We start from the raw sequence: 8,521 nt of genomic DNA, 5'->3' as shown, positions 1-8,521 counted from the left end.
TGTACATTTATTTTTCCTTGATATATCTTGAAAAAAAAATAATAAATGTGTCCACATGTAAAAAAATATCGTTCATACACATAACATTCATAAATGCGGATATTATAAGTGGTTATCATTTTTCCTATTTGTTTTTCCTATCATATTTTTTAAATAAAAAATTGAAAAAAAGTAATACTTGATTTATTCATCCCTTATAAGTATGAGTTTAAATTAGTGAATTCAAATATAGTTTAGGTAGTGATCAAAATAAAGATATTAAATCATTAATAAATGTAGAAATTTTGAATTTATATATCGTGATATATTATGATAAAATTACTAGTTTTATATCAATGTTTTGTTTCAAATGTTGTGTATCAATGTGTACAATTAGAATTAGGAAAATATTTTTTTATTAATTGTAAAGTTTCTTCATTAATGAGTCGATTTTAAAAAAATTTTTGATAAACTAAAAACTTAAATTTCTGCCGAAAACTGTCATTACTTTATAAACTCATATTATAGAATATCTATTTCCTGAAAAAACCTGAAATTTTCAGAGTTCCTTTTTATCTACAAAAATCAGGGAATTCTATTTAAAATTATATTTTATTAGAATTCAGGTATTAAAAAAAAATATGATAATTTTGTTCTTATATTGCGAGCAATAATTCACCGATTGGCCAAGTTGTAAATTAAGATTGCTTGCAATATAAGGGCAAAATTATATCAATTATAATTTTTTTTAATATTCTTGAATTCTAATTAAATATCATAAGAATTTCATGACATATATATATATATATATATATATATATATATATATATATATATATATATATATATATATATATATATATATATATATATACATACATACATACAGGGTGTCCCATTTTAACTTGGACAGTAAAATATCTCAAAAACTAAGCCCAGCAAACAAAAATGTTTCAGACAAAAGTTGTATGGTTTCGAGGGGGACATAAGATGATACCATTGGTTTGACCTTGAAGAGTTATTTGAAGGTCACATGAAGGTCACCTTCAATTTCTTGAATGGAACCTACATTTTCTCATTACATATTCTTGTAGCTTATTTCGAGAGCTTTCCAAAACACTATAATTAAGTTAGTTTTCATTAAGTACTTTTCGAGTTATGAAGCTTGAAGTCATTTCTTAATTTTACATAAACCGTAAAATATCTTGTAAAATATTCATTTTTCGATTATCTTACTTTAATACTTTTATGCACAAAATAATGACAGAAATCAATTGGTGTAAAGAAAACATAGTTGTTTCGAAGAAAAAAAATGTAATGTGCAATTAACAATTACATATTTTTTCTTCGAAACAACTATGTATTTTCTTTACACCAATTGATTCCTCTCATTATTTTGTGCATAAAAGTATTAAGGTAAGATAATCGAAAAATGAATATTTTACAAGATATTTTATGGTTTATGTAAAATTAAGAAATGATTTCAAGCTTCATAACTCGAAAAGTACTTAATAAAAACTAACTTAATTATAGTGTTTTGAAAAGCTCTCGAGATGAGCTACAAGAATATGTAATGAGAAAATGTAGGTTCCATTTAAGAAATTGAAGGTGACCTTCATGTGACCTTCAAATAACTCTTCAAGGTCAAACCAATGGTACCATCTTATGTCCCCCTCGAAACCAAACAACTTTTGTCTGAAATATTTTTCTCTCCCGGGCTTGGTTTTCGAGATATTCGACTGGTCGGATTAAAATGAAACACCCTGTATATATATATATATATATATATATATATATATATATATATATATATATATATATATATGTATGAATGTATATTTTTTTTCTTTTTGTTTATGTATTTAACGTCTTATCAAAATGCCGAATATGCAGTATACATTTTTCGTTGTAATTCGTAGTAACAAAAAAAAAAATGTATTATGGAAAGAAATGCTATCCTTACGAAAGCCATTTAGTTCTTTTTAGTACAAATATTTAATGCATTTCAAATATTTAGTACATACATTTTTAAATCTACTATTTGAAATTTAAGTGGCTCTTTATTTTTCTTCGTATAAATGAAAAACATTAACGTAAAGAAACGTAAACAAAAAGAAACAATAAGAAAAACATTTCAAAAAATTTTGAAAAACATAATTATAAAATAGAAATGTCGAGGAATTTTTTTCATAAAATTTGATTAGACAGCTTGTATTATTAAAATTAATTTTGTAGGATAATATTCAGACAAATGATGATTTTAGCATAAATCTGAATGTTTTTAATTATTACTCGTACAATTTCTACACAATTATTTCCAGAAAAAATTCTACATATAATCTAAAAAATAAAATATATTAAATAAATAATATATTAAAAATATTTAATATATTATTAAATAAATATATTATTAAATATATTAAAAATAAATTACAATTTAAAAATGTATATAATTATATATAAATAAAATATATATATATTTTTTGTATTAATATAAACTATGTATTAATATATACTATGTATTAATAACTCTCTATTAATATATACTATGAATAGGAAAAATGATAAGAAGAATAGTTAAAGGATAATTAGAAGAATAATTTTCGTATTGCTTTTTTAGAAAGAAATTTGAAAAATTAAAAAATTGCCTATATTTATATATATAATTATATATAAATTTATGTATAATTATTTATAGATAACTTTTATAAATTTCATTTTCTAAAAAAATAATGCAAATATTATTTTTTAAATTATATTTTTATTATTTTTCTTGTACAAGATATTTCAGAAAAAATGGCCCAAATTTTAAGAGTATCTATAAATCATAAGAATGAAGAAAAGACATGAATGTTGAACCCTGGAACTCTGGAAACGCTTTTTTTCAAAATTATAAACATTTTTAGTTGCAACAAATAACATGCCTCATATCGACATCTTATGAATTGTACTTTTATTCACTAATTACATAGCCTATACGTTCTCTCGATTTAAACTTGTTGGATTTTTAAGAACATCTTACAACTTTTGTTTACGATACTCCTGTTATTGTTGAAGTACTTTGAAATCATATTATCGTTTTGTGTGATAAAGTACGAAATATTCCGGAAATTTTTGAATGCCTTTAACAATTCATGAGACATTGATATGAGATATGAATTTTAATGCGGAAGAAAGTCGCTAACAATTTCTCTAATAAAATGTTCTTATAATGTTTATTGTAAATAAAAAAGTGTTTATAATTTAGTAACAAAGTGTTTCCATACTCATGTTTATATGAGTTTTTTTTATTCTTGATGAGTAATATATGCTCTTAAAGTTCCCATTTATTTCTGAAACACTTCGAAACTATGTATACAGATTATACAAAACAAAGAAATATTTATGTGGACATAATATATATGGATTATTTTTCGGGATGTAATATTTTATTTTATATACAAATTTGTCTAATGTGAAATTTCGCGCGTAGAACACTTTAGATATTGAAGAACAATATCCTTATTTAAGTCAGATTTATAAGAGAAAATTTTGTACAAAATTTTGTAATTATTTATTAAAAATCTTGAGTTTTTTCTAATATAGATATAAAAAAACCTAAATCAATTAATGCATTATTTTAATATATTTGTATAATGTGAACATACTTTATACATATATTAGACATGTATATAAATTTACATATACATGTATATATGTATATATGTTTATATAGGGTGTTTCATTTGAAGTGATGCAGCTGAATATCTGTTAAAGTAAAAAAGATGGAAAAAATGTTTCAGACAAAAGTTGTTTGACTCGAAGGGGGACATAAGATGATGCCATTGGTTTGACCTTGGATAATTGTTTGAAAAGGACACCTTTAATTTTTTAAACGGAATCCTCTATTTTTTATTACTTATTCTTATAGTTTATCTCGAGAACTTTCCAAAATACTATAATAAAGTATTTTTTCATTGAGTACTTTTCGAGTTATGAGGTTTGAAATAATTTCTTAACTTTACGTAAACTATATCTTACCTTAATACTTTTATGTACAAAATAATAAGAGGAATCAATTGATGTAAAGAAAACACATAGTTGTTTTTAAGAAAATATGTAATTGTTAATTGCAAATTATATATTTTTTCTTAGAAACAATTATGTGTTTTCTGTACATCAATTGATTCCTCTCATTATTTTGTACATAAAAGTATTAAGGTAAGATAATCGAAAAATGAATATTTTACAAGATATTTTATAGTTTATGTAAAATTAAGAAATTATTTCAAGCCTCATACTTGAAAAGTACTCAATGAAGAAATACTTTATTATAGTATTTTGGAAAGCTCTCGAGATAAACTATAAGAATAAGTAATAAAAAATAAGGGGTTCCGTTTAAAAAATTAAAGGTGACCTTCAAACAACTGTCCAAGGTCAAATCAACCATTTTATGTCCCCCTTCGAGTCAAATAACTTTTGTCTGAAGCATTTCTTCCATTTTTTTTACTTTAAGAGATAATCAGCTGCATCACTTAAAATGAAACACTCTATATATACGGTATTTCATATAAAGTATTATAAGATATTTCCTCCGAAACTTGATGTACAAAAAATATTTTAGACAAAATTGATAGAGTTTTGAGGAAAAAAATTGAATTGTGAATTTTTTTTAACTAATTGTAAGTTAAAATCATTTTTTAAGCTCATGTAAAAGTCAATCTAGATTTTTGGAAATGGAACCATGCTATTTTTTTATATAAATTGAATTTCGGCGTAAAAAGTTATAAGGATACGATGACCAAAAGTTAAATATATATGTATATTTTATAAAATATTTTATACTTTATTATGATAATATTTGGTAAATGTTTACTTTACGTCACACCTCTCGAAAAATTTTTATTTTCACATATGTTGTAGAGGATACATTCCTAAGTAATACACCGTTTGAATTTTGCGGCGCTCTCTCTTCGTTCCTGAGATATGCACTTTTGAAGTTTCACACTTTTATGTCATCTTTTCGTTATATCCTATTTATATATTTACATTTTTTGTTTACATTTGTTCATCACGGTTTCATATTATATTTTCCTTGTGTGTTTATATTTTTTTGTTTACGTTTGCTCGTTGTGACTTCCATGTCGCTAAGCTATAGAAATATCACAAATGTATGTGTACACACACACACACACACACACACACACACACACACACACACACACACACACACACACACGTGGGGGTGCAAGGGGGGCCTTCGGCCCCCCCTCCCGCAACCACCCCGCCGGTAGTCAAGGTGGACCTCGCTTTACAACTTACAGCATATATCCATTGTGATTGAACTCTTCGCAATGCGTCCCCTACCGGCGGGGTGGTTGCGGGAGGGGGGGCCGAAGGCCCCCCTTGCACCCCGCGCACGCGCGTGTGTGTGTGTGTGTGTGTGCGCCTATATTTCTTCTTAAACATACATGATGTGGTAAAATTATATTCTATTCTTGAAACTTTTTGTTAATAACTATTTAATAAATAACAATAAGCGGCTAAAACCTTCTGAAAGTTATTCAGAAAGATGACCTCGGGAAATGTAAACAGAAAAATATAAACATATTTAGAAACTAACGAAAAGATAATACAAGTAAGTATAAAATTTCAAAGTTGCATATCTCAGGAACGAAGAGAGAGCGCCACAAAATTCAAACGGTGTATTATTTAGAAATGTATCCTCTACAACATACGTGAAAATAAAAATTTTTCGAGAGGTGTGACGTAAAGTAAACATTTACCCAATTTTTTACGTAAACTACAAAGTATCTTATAAAATATTCATTTCTTGGTTATTCTTTCCTTATAACTTTTTTGTCGAATATTGTGAAGAAAATTTATTTATATAAAAAAAGGATGATTTCATTTAAAAAAAATTAAGCTCACGATTAAATGATTTTGAAAAATGATTCTATTAGTTAAAATTTAAGATTATCAACTTTTTTCTCTCTGAAAACTATAAATTTTATATGAAATATTCAGAAAAAATACAATAATACTTTATGAGAATCACTGTATATACAAGTTTTGTATATTATGCAAAATATTGTGAGAAATTTTGATACTTTATGAAAAAGCCCTGTTAACACACAGACGGAAAATTATTATATTACACTATTGAATGTGTAGTATAAGAAGGATATCAAAGAATTTAAGTAATAGAGAATCTATCGTAATCGTGAATGCAATTTTGTTTATAAATCGTACATGAATATGCTATGTTTCATAAGTATGCCATTTCATTTAAAATAGGCTGTGAAACAAAAATTTTCGATGATACGCATACGATATTTTTGTATAGATCGGTAAAACCGAATGATCGATAATTTTGATTATTGTGCTGAAAACATAGTGCAGAAAATGCATGTATACATATTTCTAATGGATAAGGTATATTACCGAAAACGTCAACGTATTAATCTTTAAGTTTCGATTTTTCTTTTTTTTGTATCCTTCCCCATAGAATGGCCGCAATGTTGTTGCAATGTCCTGTATTGTATGGCTTATTTCTATCTCATATAACGATGTATATTTGCATTTATATATTCGGTAATTTAAAATAAAATATTTTGTGTTTAACAATATTAGTATCTTCATACATATAACGAACATTATCATAAACAAGATTACCAAAAAAGTTATATAGCCATGCAACACAGAATATTACAGTAATGTTACTGCAATGTTCTATGCTGTATGTGTATGTTATAAAATATTTGTATTATATATATATTATATCTGAGTATTATCGTATTATTGTCTGCGTATTATCGTATATATTAATCCATATTATTATGTAATCACTTGTTAAATATCTAAGGTAAGTGCCTGTGTATTTTCAGCATACTGTTACATGCATTGATTTTTGTCGTTGTAGTATCGTTTTCCATAATTTGATGAATAATGACACTCGATTATATATAATTGTGCAAATATATTAAATTAGGGTAAATTGCTTGAGATTATTTCAATCGATCAAGTCATGACGACATAAAGTGTTGCATTTTGTTCGCGGTTAGTTTTGTAAGTATATTTTGCAATCTTGTGTTACGTATACGTGCACATTCATATATAACGAAATTGTTTTCTAATCTGTACATGTTATATTTTTAGAGCGAAATGTGTGTGTGTGTGTGTGATTTGTGTTAGAAATTTTTAAGAAAAGAAATATTTTTAGAAATTGACATTAATTATTCTTGGTTTATTAGATAATTTTTATACTTATTAGCACTTTTTTTAAGTTTTTTTTTATGCAGATTATTATTATATATTTGCAGTTTTCTCTATTAAATGAATATTAGTAGCGAATTCTAATATTCCGTGAATTATGTATTTTAGGCCTTTGTAATTTTACTAAAATTAATCTGAAAATCAAACGATGCATAATTTATTTATTATATAAGTATATATTGTATAAAATAAGACAATTTTATAATTTTCGATCGAAGACTTTAATTTAATAAATGTAACGATAAATATATTACTTTACGCAATAGGACTTTATTTATGGATCTATTTCTTTCGATAAGAAAGCAATTTACTTCTTGTTGTGTATATTATTTATTATCATATTTATCAATAAATCAGTTAAGGTTAGTGAAACTATTTAATTCTTGAAAGTACTTTTAATTCTTTGATATTACTTACTTAATCTTATTCCTGATTTATTTTATGCTCTTTTTCTCATTTTCTTAATATTTGTTAACGTCTCTCTATTCCTCATTATTTTCATTTTACTATTACTTAATCATTATAAAAACTATCACAAAATATATATTTTCTTAAAATTTTATAAACTACAATTTAAATTAGAAAAATTCTATATTATTTATATTATTTTATATTATTTACATTATTATATTACTTTATATTATTTATATTACTTTTTGAATGTAATCTTTTTCAATAAAATTTGTTTATGTTTTTATTTTTTCTGCCCTTCCACCCTTGTTAAAACTATTTTATATTTTTATGTTATTATTCTAATACTTGTAAGCGTTTTTCGAAACAACTTTTTTTTTTATTCAGAATAAAATGGCATAGGCAGCGCCATCATGCCTGTACATCTCTGTAGATATGTACAAAGTCGATAAAGTAGTACAAAATCGATACTAAGTGTAGTTATAAATATCTGAGTAGTATATATAAAAAAAAACTCCAATCAGAACCGCTGCACTAGTCCCATACAGCACACAAAGATTGCATACCCATTGCAGCAATCTTTCACCGCAACGTTGCAAATTCACTGCAAAATGTTGCTGCACCATTGTTGTGGGATTGCAGCAACGTTAAAATGTCCGCTTTTAGGAATATTGCAATATAAGATTGTAGCAATGTTACGGTGCAACGTATTTGTAATATTAAAACGTGTTTTGCTACAAATGCAGACACCTATTTAAATTTAATAAATAAACTTTGAAAATATAAAAAAATGTTTAAGAAACATAGGAAAAAATGCCTTTAAAAAAACATATATTAGTGTTTTTTATTAGATTTTTCTTAAATATTTATCTCAATA

Source organism: Camponotus vicinus, unplaced genomic scaffold, assembly GCF_025532165.1.
Source record: "Camponotus vicinus isolate PSW18456_S1 unplaced genomic scaffold, iyCamVici1.0 SCAF_1, whole genome shotgun sequence".
NCBI classification, from domain to species: Eukaryota; Metazoa; Arthropoda; class Insecta; order Hymenoptera; family Formicidae; genus Camponotus; species Camponotus vicinus.
This window is presented reverse-complemented; position numbering follows the sequence as displayed.